This window comes from Schistocerca serialis, chromosome 7, assembly GCF_023864345.2.
Source record: "Schistocerca serialis cubense isolate TAMUIC-IGC-003099 chromosome 7, iqSchSeri2.2, whole genome shotgun sequence".
NCBI lineage: Eukaryota > Metazoa > Arthropoda > Insecta > Orthoptera > Acrididae > Schistocerca > Schistocerca serialis.
Window position 1 is genome coordinate 488,764,565 of NC_064644.1, and position 21,357 is coordinate 488,785,921.

Below are 21,357 nucleotides of genomic sequence, written 5' to 3' on the forward strand. Positions count from 1 at the left end.
GGTGTGTGACGTAAGCGGGGCGGCGGCGCAGCGATTGTATAGTTATTACGCGTGTGCGAGAGTGAGTCAATTAGCGAGCATTCTAGTGCAGACCAAACGTGCTGTTATATAGTCATGCCGGATTCCACTGTTGAGCAAACTTTGCCGCCAAAAGTGTAGCACTGCATTCTCGATCACACAAGGACACGTGGTGGACGGTGAGCGGTCAGCATTGACAGGTTTGAACGTGCGCAGGAAAATAACTTTGGCGCCAAAAGTGTGGCAGGGAATGGCCGACCGTTGTGTGATTCAGCTCCGAGGCAAACAATTTAGGCGGGAAACGTGCGGATGCGACGAATACACGTGTTGAGCGGACAGTGGGCCGCTGTGACATCAGACTCAGCAAGTTCCAGCGTGTCCAGCGAAAATATGTTTATGACGTGGGAGCGATCGCTGGGCTCGCCCCCAGCGCGAGTGGCCTCCACCTGACGTGACAGGTGTCGGCAGTGTCTCTGCGCGCTGGGCAGGGGGTGGTGAAGATTTGAACTAATTCAGTTGGAGCGCAGACGTCGTGGCGACTGCAGTGCGATATCAAAGATGTGTGTGCTGAGTGTGTTGGAGAACAAGTGATGACCATACTGCTTGAAATAAAGTCTTCAGTCTCGTCCCTCCTGCAAAATCAAAGGACGTGACTTACGTTACTATAAGTCCAGTTTATTATTTTACGCGATTATGACAGGCTACCAGTGAAAAAGGATAAGTGACGGAGAAAGTTCGTACGTGTGATCACTTATGGTGTTGGGATTTTAACATGTGATAGATTTTTGTTATGTGTGTAAGGAAAATGGCTTTCTCGCCAAGAAAATCAGACATCTTGAATAAATAACAAATGATAATAATAAACAGAAGTACAGTTTTCGAGACATTATCGTGTTGGAATTTGAATTTGGCGCAATTTTCTAGTGGAGGTAGGCATATAATAATAAATGATAATAAATGATAATGAATGATAATAAATGACAAATAATGATAATGAATGTTAATAAGTGATAATGAATAATAATAAACAAAAGTTAGGTTTTGCAGCGATTATCGTGTTGGAATTCAAACTTCCCGCCATTTTTTCTTCTGGAGGCTTGGGTTAGTGGACAAAGCCCAATTGGGCTATTTTCCCACCAAAATTCAAAATTGCCGCAATTTTTTCTGGCGGTTAGGTTAGTGGACGTAACACAATTGGCCTATTTTCCCGCTAAAATCCGCCATCTTGGATGACGTCATGCGATGTTGCATGCCGCCATCTTGGATGACGTCGTCGCCGCCATCTTGAATAAATTTGGCAAAAATGCAGAGTGGCCTGACGCATAGGTTGCCCTACTACTACCAGGGTATTTCTGGCCAAGAGAAGTCTACTAATATTAAATACCGGCCCTAATTTGAGGAAGAAATTTCTGAGGATGTACCTCTGGAGTACAGCATTGTATGGTAGTGAAACATGGACTGTGGAAAAACTGGAACAGAAGAGAATCGAAGCATTTGAGATGTGGTGCTATAGACGAATGCTGAAAATTAGATGGACTGATAAGGTAAGGAATGATGAGGTTCTACACAGAATCGGAGAGGAAAGGAATATGTGGAAAACACTGATAAGGAGAAGGGACAGGATGATAGGACATCTGCTAAGACATGAGGGAATGACTTCCATGGTACTAGAGGGAGCTGTAGAGGGCAAAAACTGTAGAGGAAGACAGAGATTGGAATACGTCAAGCAAATAATTGATGACGTAGGTTGCAAGTGCTATTCTGAGATGAAGAGGTTAGCACAGGAAAGGAATTTGTGGCGGGACGCATCAAACCAGTCAGTAGACTGATGACCAAAAAAAAAACAATGCTGGAGTACGGTCGGCAGTACGCTGTCGCCACATTCACGACTCCTGGTTCATCTCTATGTCCAGCATCCTGTCTCCATGCCTGTTGTCGTTCACAGCCTCCCTATATGACAACGGTGTGGCATTTCATGTGGAAGAATGTGCTTGCGCAAGCTGTCATCAGCAAACCAGTTGGCAAAGTGGTTGCAAGAAGATCGATAATAGCCTTTGAATCGAGCGGGCCTATCAGGATAGAGGACAAAGCCAGACTCGCAAGCAACGTGCCGCCAACGCCCTCCTGGCCACCGGTATTCAGATTGCCACCATAGACTGGAGGCCAAGTCAGTCACAGACAGTGAGCCTAGCTGCAGGCAGTCAGTCGCAGTCTCAGTCACTATTCTGTTTGGCGTCTGTCAGTTCACGCCATTGCCTACTAGATGTAGTGTTGATTGATTGATTTTATCAGGGAAGCTAAAACAGCTTAGGTCTGACCCGCCACTGCTAGCACTGAAAATATATTTATTGTGCATTATCGCTCCCTGTATATCTAGTAAAGCAGACCAGTGCCCTTAAATAATGCAAGGAGTGCCTCTACCAGTTTTTTGTTAGACACAATTTTTTTTCAGGTCTAGTTCTTTCCAAGATTCTGTATCTTTTACTCTCCAATGCCATGTATTCGAAGATTAAGTATGATGCAGTTTCTTCACCTTCATCACAGATCCTTCATTTAGGGTCCTCTTCCATTATACCCATTGTGTGTAGGTGTTTTTTGAAATTCTCATGGCCGGTCATCAGTCCAGTCATGAGTTTGATCTCTTTCTTGTTCAGTCCCAGGATTACACAGCTTGTTTTAAAACATGGCTTGGGCATCATTACCTTATCATGTTTTTGTTTATGGACCTTGGTCCAATATCCTACATGCTGTATCCTAAGCCAGTTCTGTAGTTCTGATCATAGCCTTGGTGACTGTCAGGAGGTTCCAGTCCAATAAATGGAGTTGTTGCCCCCATCCTAGCCGATCTATCGGCTTGTTCATTGCCACAGATCCCTGACTGGCTATGAACCCACGCTAGGTTTACCCTATTGCTTCCCTCTAGCTCCACCAGAACCCTGTGGCAATCTGCAACAATCTTAGATCTTGTTGCAGGAGCTACCAATGATTTTAGGGCTGCCTGGCTGTCTGAATAGATGTAGATGCTATGGTCATTCTAGCACCTACGCAAATTCTCCTCCACACATGCCCTGATTGCAGTAATGTCAGCTTGGAATACAGAGGCCAGTTTTCCTAGAGAGATGGTGCTCTCCAGTCTTTGCTGAACCCCATACACCCCTGCCCCAATACCATCGGTGATCCAAACGATGTCCCCCGTATGGTGTCGGACTGTTTTTTCCCACTGCTCCTCACTTCCAAGTGTTATGTTGTAAGGATTGTCGAAGCAGTTTGGAGTTATTATATAGCTGGCAGGCACTTCCCCAGCCATTCCTATATTTACCTCACTCACTATGTTAGTGTGTGATTCTGGATATCCAAATGAGACCCAGTTTTTGCCACTTTTAAGTCTGTGTGCCCCAGCTGCTGCCTCCATCTTGACCCAAAGGTGAAGTGGAGGAATATCCAGCATGGCTTCCATTCCAGCGGTTGGTGTGATGCTAACTCCGCCTGTTATGGCTAAGCAGGCCAATCTCTGCACCTTAGCAAGCTCCTTAGCAGCAACCCGCTGTTCTACTTCTTCCACCACACTATGGCCCCATAGGAAATCCTAGGTCTAATCACTGTGGTGTATATCCAGTGCATACCCCTGGGGCGTAGGCCCCAGTTTTTGCAAAAAGCCCTCCTAGTACTTTTTGCCTTGGAGCAGATGCTCTTAATGTGAGGAGTCCAAGTTAGCTTCTCAATGTACTGTTTATAGTGGGACTTGTATTTCTCCAGCTGTGGGCTAACCTGGACTATTACAGAAGAGCCTGTACCACAATAACTTGCTTAAAGAAAAGTAGCTCCTTGTTCTTATGAATAAAGAACCCTGTTAATAATACTGTGCAGTTGCCTCTGCTGCCCCAGGTACAAAACTCTATAGTGGAGATGACGACACAAAAATGTCGTTTTTGTATGTCCATCATTTGGAGGTCTTGGAGACCACGACCATACACTATTGTAAGAAAATGAAACGCCTATAGCATCCCTTATGATCTTATTTATTGTGTAGCTACTAGTTTCGGCGCTCCAGTGCATCATCTTTGGCCTTAGTTGATGCTGAAGGGGTTATCACGATCCATATATACGCTGCATCAGTGGCCAACATGACTGGTTTACACAGATTATCTGTAACTCTTATGTCACCACTCCAACCACCAACTGCCAAAGTTGGTGGTTGTAGTGCTGACATCACAGTTACAGATACTCTGCATGAGCCAGTTATGTTGGCCTCTGATACAGCATGTATATGGATTGTGATAACCTCTTCAACATCAACTAAGGCCTGAAGATGGCGCAATGAAGCGCTGAAACTGGTAGCTACACAATAAATGAGATAGTAAGGTGTTTTGTTTTCTTACAATAAAATTGCGTGTTCTGCAGGAGGAGAGTAGACTGATGCTACATATAGTGCAATGGGGAGTAATTCTAGAGATGTGACATCAAGGTGAAATGGCAATATTATTCAGCACATGGGCAATACAGCCTAACATTGGACAATGATTTCTGTATCAAGAGAAAGGTTACCAGCGGCATTGGTAAACTGTGGTAAGACTGTTGCATCTCCTCTGACTATTGATCGTGGTGTTTAATTCCTAGCAAAACGTCACTGTTTCTTCGTATGCATTTTTGGTTACCATTGCTCACTTTATAGGACTGTTGTCAACATATCATAATTTCTGGACTGTAATGCGGCTTGAAATTCGTAAACAGCAGACGTCATCACATCTGGAAACCAATGTAGTGTTTGTGTTACAAAGAATCGATGTTTTCTTTGGTGTGCAATATAGTAGTTTTATCACTTTACAATTTATCAACATAGTTTATCGTAGAGAAACATGCAGAGAGAATGTTGACTTGCTCTGGGAATATACTTTTTACAGTGAAATAATAACAGTGTTGCATTCTGCACGACTAATGGGTCAGAAGCCACACCACTCTAGCATTATAGCATATTTTAAGTGCAGTACCATGTAGATGTAGAAATTCATCTGTTGATGTTACATGATCATTTCTCTCTTAGCAACACATTCTTGATTCTGACCTCAGACACTAGAGCAATACTTCTGAATTGATGGTCCAGTTGATTTACGTAAAATGCTTGAAACTACATTCATCTGGAGTTCCATCATGCATAAACTGCACATTTCTTCTTCAAAACTATTTGCTATATCATCACAACACCATCGATAAGGGGTGCTAACCTCCCCGACATGCACGCATCTGGATAGATCTTGTGCACTTGGATGGGCGCTGTTAAGATTCGTGCAGAACAGTCTTCCAGAAAGGCAGTTATGGTCTCGACTCGCTCTGTTCCTTCACGAATCATGGTATGTAGCAGTCTATTTCTGGTCAGCTGCAAATTAAATCGAGGACAGTGTTGCAGGAAGGGTCAGTCAAGGACAATGTGGTAAGATCTTTCAATCTCCAACTTTATCCTAAGAATGCAAGGGAGCTCTGTGACTCCCATCTGCATAGGGGAAGATAGGAAATCGCAACTGTAAATTATGCACTACGATCGAAGTGCTAGAAAGGTGTAGATCAGTATAGGACACTTACTGGTATACTTTGGTATATATGTATGTTCGAGAATTAACAATGAATGGACGTACTGCACAGTCATCTATCTAAGTTCTGAATATAGTACATGGTAGTCGCAAAGTAGTGGAGGAGTGATTTAGTGATGATACAGAAACTAGGACACATGCTGTCATGTCACTTGTCATTGATATTTTGGAAAAACTGGCAAAATTGGTAAAAATTGATCGCACTGTCAACTGTGATGCTTATTACAGTACATCAATGGTGTCTTTTCCATCGCATCCATTCACTGGTATTCTGTTGATTACCACATAATGATTTACTGACATCACTTGTTTGAGATGGAGAAGGAGTCTTAGTGGGAGCCTGCACCAAACCAGTGATGGAGTACATGACTACAATGTGAGGAATCAGTTGAATCAGGACACCGTGACATTGGCTACTACGTCACTGTGAAGGATGACTTTAAAAGTACAGGTCATCAGTCACCTTTGGACAGCTGTTTGAAAACGCCCCACAATACCGTAAAACCCTTCCGGTTTCCGTTTATGGCAATGTATTCCGATTTTTTTTTTTTTTTGGCAATAAGAAACACCACTTCTGTCTTTTATTTCAGTCATCCTATATTTTTTATGGAAGCAGCAGCAGCAGCATAATTTACATCATGCAATGTCCAGTTTTCTGTGAGAGCTAATGGATCGAAATGTGTTAATGTTGGTTTAGAACCTGACACAGACCTCGAAGTCACGGTGTGCAAAACTGTAGTCATACACTGCTTGGATTTGTCACAGCAGAATACAACAACGTATCAAACAACAACACAGGGACCCTCTCTTGCAACTGATAATCTGCATGATATGGCCCAGCTAGAGCACAGGTGACGAAACTTTGCACTGACCTGCGGAGGTGACTTCTATCTCAAACCACATGCTCCAATGAACCAATACCTGTATATTTAATAGGATCACCACATATGATCGATACCATCATACAGACAGTATTTGTTTCCTGATGCATCAGAAGATTGAGATGCAGTAAAAATCTTATCGAGTTCTGTATTGGATAATGTTAGCAGAGTTTTTGTAGTTTATAGTTTCTCTCTGTTGGATGGTACGAAGTTATGAAGATAGAGAGAATGTTTGGATGACTTTTGTGAATGCATCCTAAGGGACATCGATCTCCTTTGGACTGGAGTACTGTACATAGTTTGGAAATGCATCACAATGCGATAACATAATCGTTGCACTTCTTCCATTTCCTGTATGATGGGAGTCTTCCTAATTTTCCCACTAAGAAACACCCCCATAGTTGATGCTATCTTTCCTACTACCTCATGTTGCAGGAGAGAGAAGGCTCCATTTGGTGCTGGCCTTACACACTGCACACAGTTAGCAGAGATATGACAAAAAGCAAAGTGACTCTCATGATCAATTAATTAGCTTATCAAATTGATATCAGTGATGTCCCAACTAGTGGATAGAAGTGATGGCTAGGATACAACAGATATCAGTCTTGACTTGGAGTGGTAAACATGCAATCTTTTTCGTTGCAGCAATATCTTTTAGTGATATTTCAATCTCTCACCTACACAGGGAGACACGATCAGTGTAATAAAATCAGATGTATTACCGAATTTATAAAGAGATACATAGTATAAATCTGAAATTTGCAACTTCTGTATGGTGTTACCTTAAGAGCGTTCATATGTGGCGTGGTGTTTGGCTATTTTAAGACACAGTTCGAAAGTAAGGAGGCGTCCTGTGACAGAAATGAGTTTAATATTGTAGTCCAGTGATGCATGACGTAAGTGATGAGAAAAGATTTTTTCCTACTTGACGAGAGGATACTTAGAGGAAATTTACCCAAGCCATACTGTTACAGGACGTTCACAACAGGTAACGATACTTCAGCGATGCAAAGAAGTGTGTATCCTCTCATTTCTTCTGTCTTCGAAAATGATTTATATAAGAGGAAGAAATTTACATTTCACGCGAGAAATTCGAGATGTATGGTCAACAACACTGCTGTCTCGGATTGGGTAATGCGGGTTTTTTAAACTGATGAATCTATGTCAGGGTGTAATTGTTTCGAAAATGTATACATGCAAGCTACAGCTGCTTGTTTTGCAGTGCACCACGGCTCGTTGCCAGGACGGTCAACAGGCTTTAGCGACCGGAAGTTGCGGTTTAGCTCAGCCAGTGATGGGTACAAAGAATGTGCCGACCCGTCTGATGTCGGCCACGGTAGCGAGGTCTGGGAACGCGAGCTGAGTAGTGTGTTGGGTGAGCGCGACAGAAGCCGACGTGTTAGTGATAGGCTCGTTGATAACGTCTGCATTCCTATGACCACAATCCCCCATGTGGGATACACGCAAGTACAGTGGCTGTGGTAGCGGTGGTAGTTCTTACCAACCTTTGAGTGGCAGCATACCAGAATGTTGGTGCACTGCGTGTGACATCAGGACATGAGCACATGCGATTTGTGAGTGTTTCAGCGATCTCTGACATCTAGCTGCTACGGACTGTATAGTGGTTTAAGTGTGTCATGTTTAGTGCTTATCAATAAATCGCAGTGGACTATGTCTTGCTGTGGTATTTGCCATTGTCTCTACCCGACTATTCAGTAGGCCTTCCTCGATCCGAATGTACTGGAGAGGAACGACTTAGGAAGTCTATGGTGCTTTAAAAACCCAATAGCAACGTCAGATTCCCGATCGACAGCGATCTCTGACATCTAGCCATGACAATTATTACTACAGATAAGATCACAGCTTCGGTATATGTGTTTAGTGCTTTTCAATACGTCGCAGCAGTATTTGTTGTTGTTGTTGTTGTTATCGTTACTACTCTATCACATGATAGATTCTTTCCTCCCTCCTTCATAATCCTGGTGAAACTGAGACAACCAGTTAATTTAGGAATTCTGTAGTACTTTAGAAAACCCAATCACAACGCCAAAGGGTGTTCGAACTCTCAAACGTTGATGAATACAAGACTTAAGATATATTTAGTGCTATGATCTATTTGTGGCGGAAATTTGTTTTCCATAACTTTTGTGTGTGATACTCAAACGTTGCAAACATGTTTTATTACGGAGAAGTATCATCGTAAGGTTGAGGTGAGTGTTTTAAGCGATCAATTTGACTCCTGTAAATTGTTAAACAATTAATTTGATAGAGCTGTGCAAATGGATTATTTCACTCTGTTTTTGATATTGAAATTGTGTCAGCTTCCCTTTGTCTCTAGCGCTAGCCAATAGCACCATTGTATTCTGAGAAGAAATGAAAACCTCCATCTGCATGTTTCGAGACGTTGGTACACACAGACAAACAAGGAGTGGCCTCTTGAGAAAGACAGAAACAAGAAGTGAGTCTGAAATTCCCTGATCAAAAGAATGTTACCACTTGATGCTTTGCTTGGGGGCCGCAAGACTAAAGAAGGCTTACATGTGGTCTGTGCTCAGAGATATTTAGCAACATAATCTGTAATTAGGACACTGGTCGGATTTGATGTTCGTTGCGGTGCCCTGATGATAGACACACACGCGGGATACCCCAAACGGTGGCTACTATACCGCATTTCATGATTTTTGGACCCCTTTTGCATGGTTTAACTGTCAGTGCAATATGACTGTTGTGCCTCAATACGTGCAGTATAGATAGACACTGAGATTATAGTAATTTGTCCGTCTGCAGAAAGTGGTGGTGTGTTGCGAAATATGACATGAACTTTTAGCTATGTAATTGTTGTGACGTTTCCGTCTATGCTTAGACACCAGTGTGCTTCGAAAAGTGAGCGTTAACATCCATGACTCGGCAGCAAATATAAACTAAGCCCATTCAGCGTTTTCATATGTGATCAGAATAATAAAGTGACCTATTGTTTAAAGATTCCATACTGCAATCGATTTCCGGATAAATTCCTTAAATAACGTATATTCCATAAACGACCTTGTATCTTATAAATTGTTTAAATAAACAGTATTCCATACACTGCAATCAATTTCCTGACAAATTATTTAAATAAAAGAATAAACCAGATTCCAAACACCGCCTTTTACATGCTAAATTGTTTGACTAAACAATATTCCACACACTGTCTAAATTGTTTAAACATTATTCAATAAATTCAATCGATTCCCACTAAATTATTTGAGTAAATAAATAAACTATGTTCTATACTCTGCCTTGTATCCTATAAATTGTTTAAATACACATAATTCCACACAATGTCTAAGTTGTTTAAACAACATTCTATACACTGTAACCTATTTCCCGCCAAATGACTGATCAACTGAGTTTTTCCCACCAGTTTCCAAGTGAGTAGGAGAGGGAAGAGCTAAGGAGTTTCCCAGAGGGGGATGGGTTAATTAATTAATTGATTTAATTAATTACTCAATCAAATTGATGTCAAAAGAGTGCTTGTATTGGCAAGAGGCATTCCTAGAGGGATGGGGAGGAGGAGGGGGAGGGGGAGGAGGAAGATGAGGGGAGGGGGATGAGTAGGGGTTTCTTGAAAAAAAATCACATAAATGAACAATGGGTTAAGGACCTGTCAATGAGAAGGGTGGATTATCCCCAAGGAATCATAACCCTCTTAGCAGAACACTGGGTTAATGATCTTTCAATCAAAAGAAAACAATAGGTTTGCCCCTGCAGGTATGCTTACCCCTGAGTGTGGGCAACCTTCGCTAACAAAGTGTGTTGATACTCCTTTATTGCCCCACTACTAATATGATCCCATTTCCAAACGAAGTATAGAATCGTGTATGTTGTGCCGATTAACAGATACCTCCAGTTTTGGTTGGATGGAGTTCCTCTGTTTGTTTACTATTAGTTCACCAAACAGTGTGTATTCTCTGTTGGGTGATGCAAGTGATTTCATACAGCTTATCGCTTCCCAGATAACGGAAACATTATGTTTCTTAAACGTTGCTTTGAGAGGCTTCATGTTTTAAAATAGGATGTGTTGATCGCAACTACTTGTGACTCCTCATACTCAAGATTTACATACTCTGTGTTACAACTCTTCTGAAAACAGAAATTATTATCACTATCTGATGTCATCGTTCACTAATCCAAAGTGATCATCAGATACATGAACAGTGAACAGACAATTCGCCCTTCCTTCATAATATAACCTATATGTACCAATACTAACTAGAATACTTGTTTTGTCACAACCGCGAAAAACTGAAATTGACTGGAGAGCTATTGCTGACCTATTTAATAAAATATGGAATTTCTCTCACTGCTTAGGTAGTGCCGACGGCGAACGTATACAAATTTTGGGTCCAGAACATAAGGGGAGGTTGTTTAATTACAAAAGGACGTTCAGCACTGCTTGAAGTTGCAGACAGTAACAACAATTACATTCATGCTGACGTTGGATGTCAAGGGCGGATTTCGGATGGTGGAGTATTTAAGCACACCTAACTCCACAAAAAGACAGAACAACAATCCCTGAATGTGCCAGCTCGTGAAGCGTTACAGCACGTCGAGTACCATTCCTTTTTCGTATCACATGGCGCATTTCCATTACTCACATGATGAAGTTATATGTAGGTCACAAGCCAGGATCATCGACATCGGAAAGGATTTACAACTACAAACAGTTTAGAGCACAAAGGGTAATTGAACATGTTTTTGGCATCAAGTCATCAACATTTTGAGTACTAGTAAAACTGATTCCTCTAGCTCAGAAAATCAGAGGTCAGGGTTTTATGTTGCATTTATCTGCTCATCTTTTTGTGCAGAAACAGTATCTCCAGAAATAACTACACTGCAGCAGGATTCATATGACATATGGAAACTTGATTGTGAAATATTAGAGGAAGAAACTGGATGATAATAGTTTCTTTTACGTATTTGCAAAACCTACGCTAAAGGTCAAGAGAAAACTTGCACAAAATTCAAAATGAATTCAGAGAAAGAGGTTCTACAGATTAAAACGACAAATCAGTTTGAAAAATTTTCACAAACACCGCTAATTTTTTCTAGTTATAAGAAAATAATATTAATAAAATTGTTTTCTGCTCTATACTCACGTATAAAAATGAAATAAAAATGTGTTTGTAAAGTCAGTGGACGATCGTGAGCACACATTCCGGGTGTTCACAAATTTTTAGCATCAGATAAATTTGAGAGTGTGAAGTTAATAGCATCTACTGTATAACAATTACGATTACAGAAGAAATAATCGTTTTGTGGAATTTTGTTGTTTTGTACATAATTAAGTACAGTTTAGGGCAATAACGAAATATTGTGTAAGCTTCCGCAATTCTCCATCTCGCTTTTTTTTATAAGTGGGAATTTTCGTGCTTTTCCAATTTTTCGGACAAATCTAAAAGATCACTAAGAGATGTATTAGTTCACGAATTTACTTCTGGGCTGAAAATCATATATTCTTACACTGCACCCATACAACAATTCGTGCTAACTGTACGCTTCTTAGTTAAAGTCACTCTTATTTAATTTCGTTACTCTCTCAGTCAAAGGATCTGTTCTCTGAGGCCGTAGTTCCTTTGCGGCTAACCTTTCCTCGTAATTTACTTTGAATGTTCCCAGAATGAGATTTTCACTCTGTAGCGGAGTGTGCGCTGCTATGAAACTTCCTGGCAGATTAATGTTGTGTGCCGGATCGAGACTCGAACTCGGGACCCTTTCCTATCGCGGGCAAGTGTTCTACCAACTGATGTACCCAAGCACAACTCACGACCCATTCTCAAAGCTTTACTTTTCTGTTAGCATTTAAAGTACAGGGTTATTACAAATGATTGAAGCGATTTCTCAGCTCTACAATAACTTTATTATTTGAGATATTTTCACAATGCTTTGCACACACATACAAAAACTCAAAAAGTTTTTTTAAGAATTCACAAATGTTCTATATGTGCTCCTTTAGTGATTCGGCAGACATCAAGCTGATAATCAAGTTCCTCCCACACTCGGCGCAGCATGTCCCCATCAATGAGTTCGAAAGCATCGTTGATGCGAGCTCGCAGTTCTGGCACGTTTCTTGGTAGAGGAGGTTTAAACACTGAATCTTTCACATAACCCCACAGAAAGAAATCACATGGGGTTAAGTCGGTAGAGCGTGGAGGCCATGACATGAATTGCTGATCATGATCTCCACCACGACCAATCCATTGGTTTTCCGATCTCCTGTTTAAGAAATGCCGAACATCATGATGGAAGTGCGGTGGAGCACCATCCTGTTGAAAGATGTAGTCGGCGCTGTCGGTCTCCAGTTGTGGCATGAACCAATTTTCCAGCATGTCCAGATACACGTGTCCTGTAACGTTTTTTTTCGCAGAAGAAAAAGGGGCCGTAAACTTTAAACCGTGAGATTGCACAAAACTCGTTAACTTTTGGTGAATTGCGAATTTGCTGCACGAATGCGTGAGGATTCTCTACCGCCCAGATTCGCACATTGTGTCTGTTCACTTCACCATTAAGAAAAACTGTTGCTTCATCACTGGAAACAAGTTTCGCACTGAACGCATCCTCTTCCATGAGCTGTTGCAACCGCGCCGAAAATTCAAAGCGTTTGACCTTGTAATCGGGTGTCAGGGCTTGTAGCAATTGTAAACGGTAAGGCTTCTGCTTTAGCCTTTTCCGTAAGATTTTCCAAACCGTCGGCTGTGGTACGTTTAGCTCCCTGCTTCCTTTATTCGTCGACTTCCGCGGGCTACGCGTGAAACTTGCCCGCACGCGTTCAACCGTTTCTTCGCTCACTGCAGGCCGACCCGTTGATTTCCCCTTACAGAGGCATCCAGAAGCTTTAAACTGCGCATACCATCGCCGAATGGAGTTAGCAGTTGGTGGATCTTTGTTGAACTTCGTCCTGAAGTGTCGTTGCACTGTTATGACTGACTGATGTAAGTGCATTTCAAGCACAACATACGCTTTCTCGGCTCCTGTCGCCATTTTGTCTCACTGCGTTCTCGAGCGCTCTGGCGGCAGAAACCTGAAGTGCGGCTTCAGCCGAACAAAACTTTATGAGTTTTTCTACGTATCTGTAGTGTGTCGTGACCATATGACAATGAATGGAGCTACAGTGAATTTATGAAATCGCTTCAATCATTTGTAATAGCCCTGTAGATTCAACATAGTTCATGTTTACATTGCACATGAAAGCCAATTCCTGCTCAGTAAACAACCAGCTCCAAATACAAAGTGCTGTTTGTGGAAATGATTAAACTCAAGTAGTAATGTCTACCAACATGGTCACTTGATTAGAATACAAATGAGGCGCTGAGATCCGTAAGGGCTAAAAACACACCGCCTCGAGAAACCAGTGACACAGCTTTTCGTGATTTTCATATATGCAATGTGGGCCTAACAGCACAGATAAGCCTGACTCACCATAAAATCACCAGATTTCAGAAGCATTAATAAATGCTATAAGCTCACATTGGATGGTGATGTGTTTTAGGCCCTTATGATTCTCACAAGGGTAATTCCCCCTCGTTCCCCTGTCAGATTTAGAGGTAAAACGGCCCGTTGGATAGCCCGTCAAAAACTGAACACAGAGCAAGCATGGAAACAGGAAGACGGTGTAATGAACTGTAGGAAAAAAAGGAAAATAGAAACAGTGAAAGGTCCAAGCTTAACAAGCGAATATTAAGCACACGTTCAGAGGCGCGGCGTCGTGATTAAGTGATCACGATATTGTAGTGGGGGCAGACGAGCCGTGTTCAAAACTCTCTAATGCCATTTGTTTTTATTTTATTTTATTTTATTTTACTCACAACATTAAACTGTCCGTCTGGTCACTGAGATGTTTGTTATCTTTATGTAGTCTTGGCAGTTGTCATACCATACATTGGTTATCAAATATGAGTCTTGTAGTAAGAATACATTACCGTCGCAAGTAAACCTGATGGGTAGTAAGAGCAGGCGAGATATCACATAGACGTGTCACCGAAATGAAAACAAAAAATAAACGGCTGTGAACTATAAGTATGTTACAACAAAGGAATTTAAGATTTGAAACTTCCAAAACGCAACGCAACTTCAAAAACGTTAAAACATATGTTTTGACAGAGCACAGAGAGACTGCGTGATTTTGAAACTGTTGCGTTCATTTTTTGCAGATTATGGGACAAACTATTGTTTTCATCGTTTCCTTGGGAGTGATTACCTGCACATACATACGAACATCTACATCGGGCAAGGAGGCATATCTCACTCACTTACCAGGCGTACAAATTAAGTGCGTCGGTAAGAGATTCCCATCATACTGTGTGACACACGTATTACTGTCTTTCAGATACTAATATGGTAGTTGTGTAGAATGAACTGTCATTAACCGTTTTGGTCATGAATTATTTTTTTCGTAAAAAAAAATCATGGCTCTGCTATCTAGTTCTTCGAATTAAGTTATGATTTTTCGGGTGTATAAAATATCCCGAGGTGCCCCGTAAAGGGGGATACAACGCGTCCCCAAATGAGGACATTGTGTTCAAATGGGTGCAGTATAAGTCGAAAAGTCAAAGTATTTTATTTGATTTTATTTCCCCGAAATACATAAATTACACAAAGCGTACTTAATGATTAGATAAATGAACTATGATTTTACGCTTGTGAAGAATGATAATCAAAGAAACAATTTTTTTTCTATCCAGACATAAGTGAATGTTACATTTTACACAATAAAATGTTGTTTTGCCTCTGCAACCCGGTGTCTTGCACCTGTCAAATGATTTTTTGTCACTGACCACTGGATGATGCCCAACGTTGTCCAAACGAGAATCAGCTTCTGGACGAACTTCCGCATTGACTCGATTTGAAGTTCTTGGAGATGGTATTGGACTCTCACAAGTGGGACGCTCCCTTTTCCTGGCAGCTGGCTTATCTATTTTTGTCGGTACTTTGGCCACACTTGTCCTAAAGACAAGCAAATCACGGGTCTTATTTTTAGGAACATTTTTTTGTACTCAATCCATGCATTTACACGTGCAGTATCAATTTCATAAGCAAACGTGGGAAACATCCACTTTCGCGATCTGATGAACGTGCGATAAACTGTGATCAGAAAATCCATCTTGTCGACCCCTCCCATATGTTGTTTGTAAACTTGAATAGCTTCTGGCCGGTTGATATCAACATACTTATCCAAATCCTATAATAAAAAATGCTATTACGAAAAGAAAAACTTATAAAAAAATGTAAATCTGAGTAACCCAGATGAAAAAGCCGCTAAATTCATTTTATGTAGATTTTGAGGTGGGCACACGGCCGTGTAGATTTTTTCAGCGCCTAAATGATGGACTATGGTTCAGGTTGCAAAGCCGGCTATAAACAATCGAAAATGGCCGTCGAAAATCGTGTTCGGTTTCAAAAGCACAGCTAACTGCCGTCTTCGGGTTCATTGACACGTTCCTTCGTCCTCCTCACGCTGCGCTATTCACAAAGTTAAACCGTGTAACATGGCTCTTTTTTGATAATGTTATTGGATCTGTTAATATTTGTAGTGGAAAATGACATATTTGAAAAAGCTTGGTCAGAGGAACAGTTGTTAGGCAACAGTAGCCGTGCCTACGATGGCCGCACTGTGGAGTTGTCGAATGTTTGACAGTCAGAAATGAAAAGCTGTGTGCAGCCAACGCCACCTAGGTGGCTGGCGTTGGTGCAGCAGACGGATAAATGCCAAATAGGCGTGGCTGTCGCCCTGCCATGTCCGGATGCAAAGCACGAGAACAGACATCAGACTCACCAATCTAGACATTCAAAGCTACCTTTCAGTCTGTTACTATTAGAATGGATATTTTTCTTATTCATCTTTAGGTTGGCTGCGCTGTGACAAATTCGTAAGCAACAATAATATTCCCGCTGCCAATGCATAGTCGTTTGGATAGGACGAGTGTTTCGTGATTATCGCAGTGTCACATATCATGCAGTTAGCGGGATTTGCGTCTAGGCTACTCAGCTTACAATATACCGTATGATATAAAACGTCTAACATTACCTCCATCATTGTCCTCTTGTTCAAAATTATGGCCAGGATCATCGGATAGATCGTCAGTTTCAGATGAATTATGGAGCTCAATAACTTCTTCTTCTCTAAGTGGCCTTCGTCTATCTTGGACTCAGGGCATTGTGAAATCACCGTAAGATAACTAAAAAGGCAGAGAAATAATGTCCTAAATTTCTATGCTATTACAACCTTTCAATCATAATGTCCTCATTTGGAGACATGTATAAGTTATAAATATGTCACTTACCTTTCGTTCTGAAAAACACCTTTAGTTTTCACCTTCTAGAGTGCACCGTTCTACGCACAAATAATTTTTTTACCTAAACTCAGAAGATATCAACCGGGTGATGAAAGGTACAAAGATTACCAGGAAGCGCCCATGTGACTGTATACATCCAGTTTTGTTTTGTTGTACCACAAATTGACAGGAGATGTCGACACTGTTCTCAAATAAACTCTCTGCTTGTGACAATATGAGGACAACAATCACAAATGGTAAAATTTTACGAATTTCAATAAACATTTATTTGGTATGTCCTTATATGAGGACGCCATGAACGATAGGGTTAGGCTGCGTTCACACTGTCGGCTGGGCCAGGCTGACGCGTACTGGCTCGACTCGTGCCTAGCCAGCCAGCTCAGGCCGACGAGTAGTGCATTCACATTGCGCGCCGCGCCGAGCCGGGACGGCGAAATTGGGGAAAATCCACTTCTCCGATTTTCATGTTTTAAAAATTCTTAGCGGTATATAAGACTTCGCCACATCGTTTTATGAACTTATTTTTTCCTTAAAAGCGTTACTTACGTCGTGAAAAAAGAAAAAGTCTACTTTTCGTTTCGCGTGATTTCTTAGTTTCGTAACGCTTCCCAACCGAGTTTGAAGAAAGTATGCGGCTAAAGAATCTGATTTTTGTACACGTGGTAGTGCAACATCTTAGCTTCGTATTGAATCATTTATCTTTCCATATTTCTTAACAGTCATTGTGAAATGATGCTATTTGTCAACGTTGTGCGCTTGATTTACAAATCTTGTAGTGCAAAAGTTATGTAGCGGGTAGCTTACTGTTAGATCCGTTTTAGACCATACATTGTCGGGAATGAAATGTAGCTAAAAGTACCAAAAAGTTTTTGAAATGATAATGATACTGATATCTGTCTCTGGTCTCAAGTAATGCGAGCTATTTAATGGCGTCAGTGCCGCGTCCACAAGCCACGGAGTTCGCGCGGTTACTGCTTGGTTTAGTGTAGTCATATAATGCAGCACAGAAAAAAACTAATTACTAGTGATCAGCGCAGACCTAGTGCCGACCCCTCTTATTATTTTAATGGTCACATTCTCTAGATAAATCCAAATGTATAAGAATTTTTCCCTCGGCTACGGGACAATCATCTGCTATGCTTTTATAATTGGCCACACGTTGCATCACAAAAGTCAAAAATTATTTGTCATCAACATCCTACAATTAGTAAGATGTACATATCGTATTTCGAACTAAAAGATAACTGATGCGCAATTCTGTAGTCTCGTTGTCTACTTTGACAGAAAAAATAATGGAGAGTTAATGAAACTACTATAGATCGGCACAGATGTGCGTTTCATTGTTCTTCATTGTTTTTTTTTTTCTTCCTTGGCGGGCTGCGCTGCACTGTCAAGGTAATCCCCACTCTTTAGCTAAATGGCTGCCGGGAGGCCGAATAAATAAATTTAAAAAGATCCCCACCCTTCGACAGCTGACAAGCAAGTCAGTAGAAAACGCAGCTGCAGTCAACAGTAGCTCGCCTTTAGCTAGTCTGTGCTGTCGTGTAGAACAATGTCTTCACTCTTTTATTGGTATTGTTTTGACTCTGCAGTAACTCGTCGAGTTTTGAAGTACAGAAGAACTAGGAGGTTATGGATTCATCCCATAAATAACGACAGACATTTAGGAGAGTTTTTTTCTTTATATGAAGAACTTAAAAACTATCCTGAAAAATTTTATTCAAATTACAGAATGAATCATAATACAATTCAGTATGTGCTGCAGAACATTCAAGACAAAATTTCTAAACAGAACACTAATTTTCGCAGAAGTATAACAGCAGAAGAAAAATTGTGTATAACGATAAGGTAAGATTCGTTAGTACACACTTTTTGGTTTGCAGTAGAACTTTGTACAGCATTCACTACCTCCAATTAACTGCAGTCATGCTTTTGTATTTTAAATTTCACAAACGCTTACCTCTGAGGGGAAGAGTGTTTATGGGACTCCTGAGAATCATTAGGAAGTAATTAGCTTCGTCATTTTGGGTAATCTCTTGCTGTGCCTTCAACGAAGAATCGCAGAAATACTCCTTCAGAAGTTTCCAACTTTTTTCTTCTTTTTTCTTCATAATGCGCGCTTGGCAGTGGTAATGGTTCATCATGTGGCGCCGCTGATGACCTCAGATAATTCTTTTCATTTCCTTGTAAGATAGACAGATTGATAGGCGAAGAGTTTTGAGATAATGCCCTTTGACTTAGTGGTTCTATTTCCACTGATAAGGAACTGCCACGGCATGACTTTACAATGCATTATCATCTGGTAGGGACACATTTCCGTCCCTCAGTGACACTCATATCTGTCCCCGTTTACAAGTAAATGCGAACTATTCAGTGGCGGCAATGCCGCGATCGCTGGCACGCTATTGTTGTAAATGCATGTAAATACGGTAGATTAAATAAATGAAATAAAAGTAATTTCGCATGTATCATTATAATGAACGTAATTTTTCCTCACTGATTGTGAAATGTGAGGTAACATCTTAAAATAAAAGACGTGTGCAGTCACACCTGTGACGAAAGCAGAAGGGAGACGTTTGATGCGTGTACTGCAGAAGCTGTAGTGCTGCTCCACAGGCTCGCGCCTGCGGTCGGCTCGCGCCGGCAATATTAAATACTCAGGATGTCGCCGGCTCGGTTCCGGGAGGCTCACGCCGTGTCGGCGCGGCCCGGCCGCCAGTGTGAACACCGCAATTCAAAACCATGTGTTTGATATCGAAGCGGGCGGCGGCCCGGCCAGGCTCGGCTCAGCCCGGCCGGCAGTGTGAACGCGGCCTTAAAGGTCCCTTCTTTGCTCTTTCAAACGAACGTTACACCGCGACACAGACACAAATTTGACTACAGCGAGCAGCGGAAAAAAAAATCGGCCCACTGGAGGTTTGAACACGGCTAGCCTGCATGGTAGACCAACATCGTGACCACTTTTTAATGGGGTCAGTTCATGGGCTGACGGAGGCAACGCGACGGCTGACCACAATGACTCCTCCCTCCCGTTTCTGGGGATGTGGTCCAAGGTATGAAATGCATTTTTATTCTTTTATTTATTTATTTAATTTTTATTTGCGGTCCTTTTTGTGGTTATTGATTTGTTATAAAACACAGCATGCAGATACTAAAGGTGCCATTCAACACACCCGAACGTTAAACGGCTCCCAACGCCGTCTAGATTTAAAGATTTCACTAAAAAAATTAAAAAAAAATAAAATAAAACTTTTGGCATGTATCCAGGTCGGCTTCTCGCTAACTTAAATACGATATGTAGTCTCTTGAATACATCAGTCGTGAACTAAGTTCCTGAACGGTGAGCCGTCTTCTGATTTCACTTCTCATACCCGCCAGTTAGCCGGATGGTCCGTGAATAACGAATCCAAGTAATTGGAAAAACATGTTCTATATTTCACGTGTCACTGCAAGATCACATGTTGCTCTAGCAGTATGAACCAGGAGTCTGTGACGTTCTTGTCATCAGTACGATACAGATAATACATTGCCATCGATTTATCCAGTTTGCGGCGTTTGTTCAAATGGCTCTGAGCACTATGGGACTTAACATCTGAGGTCATCAGTCCTTTAGAACTTAGAACTACTTAAACCTAACTAACCTAAGGACATCACACACATCCATGCCCGAGACAGAATTCGAACCTGTGACAGTAGCGGTCTTGCGGTTCCAGACTGAAGCAACTAGAACCGCTCGGCCACACCGGCCGGCTTCGGCGTTTATCCCGGCGGTGGAAAAGGATACTTTGTCCGGGAACAGTAGATTGCAAGCTTTGATCGCCGTGTGCGCCGTACACAGTAAGGCTAGGCGCAAATTGAGACGCTTATAGCACGTGTGACGTGACACGACACTACAGCGCGACACGCACGAGTCGCGCGGGTGCAGCCCTTCATCTCGCTAATGGCCATTCTTATTGTGATGTACACATTTTAGTAAGAGACTACGCAAAACTCAAAAAGATTGCAACGAAAATTAGGGGTCGCTATGATTTGCGTTCGGTGCGTACTACACCATATGTTGCTGCGTATGAAATTTAGCTAACATACTGAATTTGTACCTCTAAATCACTCTTGTTATGAAGGACAAAAAAATGGTTCAAATGGCTCTGAGCACTATGGGACTTAACATGTGAGGTCATCAGTCTCCTAGAACTTAGAACTACTTAAATCTAACTAACCTAACGACATCACACACATCCATGCCCGAGGCAGGATTCGAACCTGCGACCGTAGCGGTTGCGCGGTCCCAGACTGAAGCGCCTAGAAACGCTCGGCCACACTGGCCGGCTATGAAGAACATGTTAGGCAATTATCCCTATGTTCCTCATAGCACTGTTTCAAGATCTTTCATTATAAGCTTAACACAGTATTCTGGGTCTACTCTTCTTCAGAACAAATAGGCCCACTTTAATTTTTGCTACACTGTCACATAAGATATAGCATAGGACAACGCCAAATCACTTAGGTTTTTCCAAATCCCATAGCTTCCGTTAGTTTCATTGA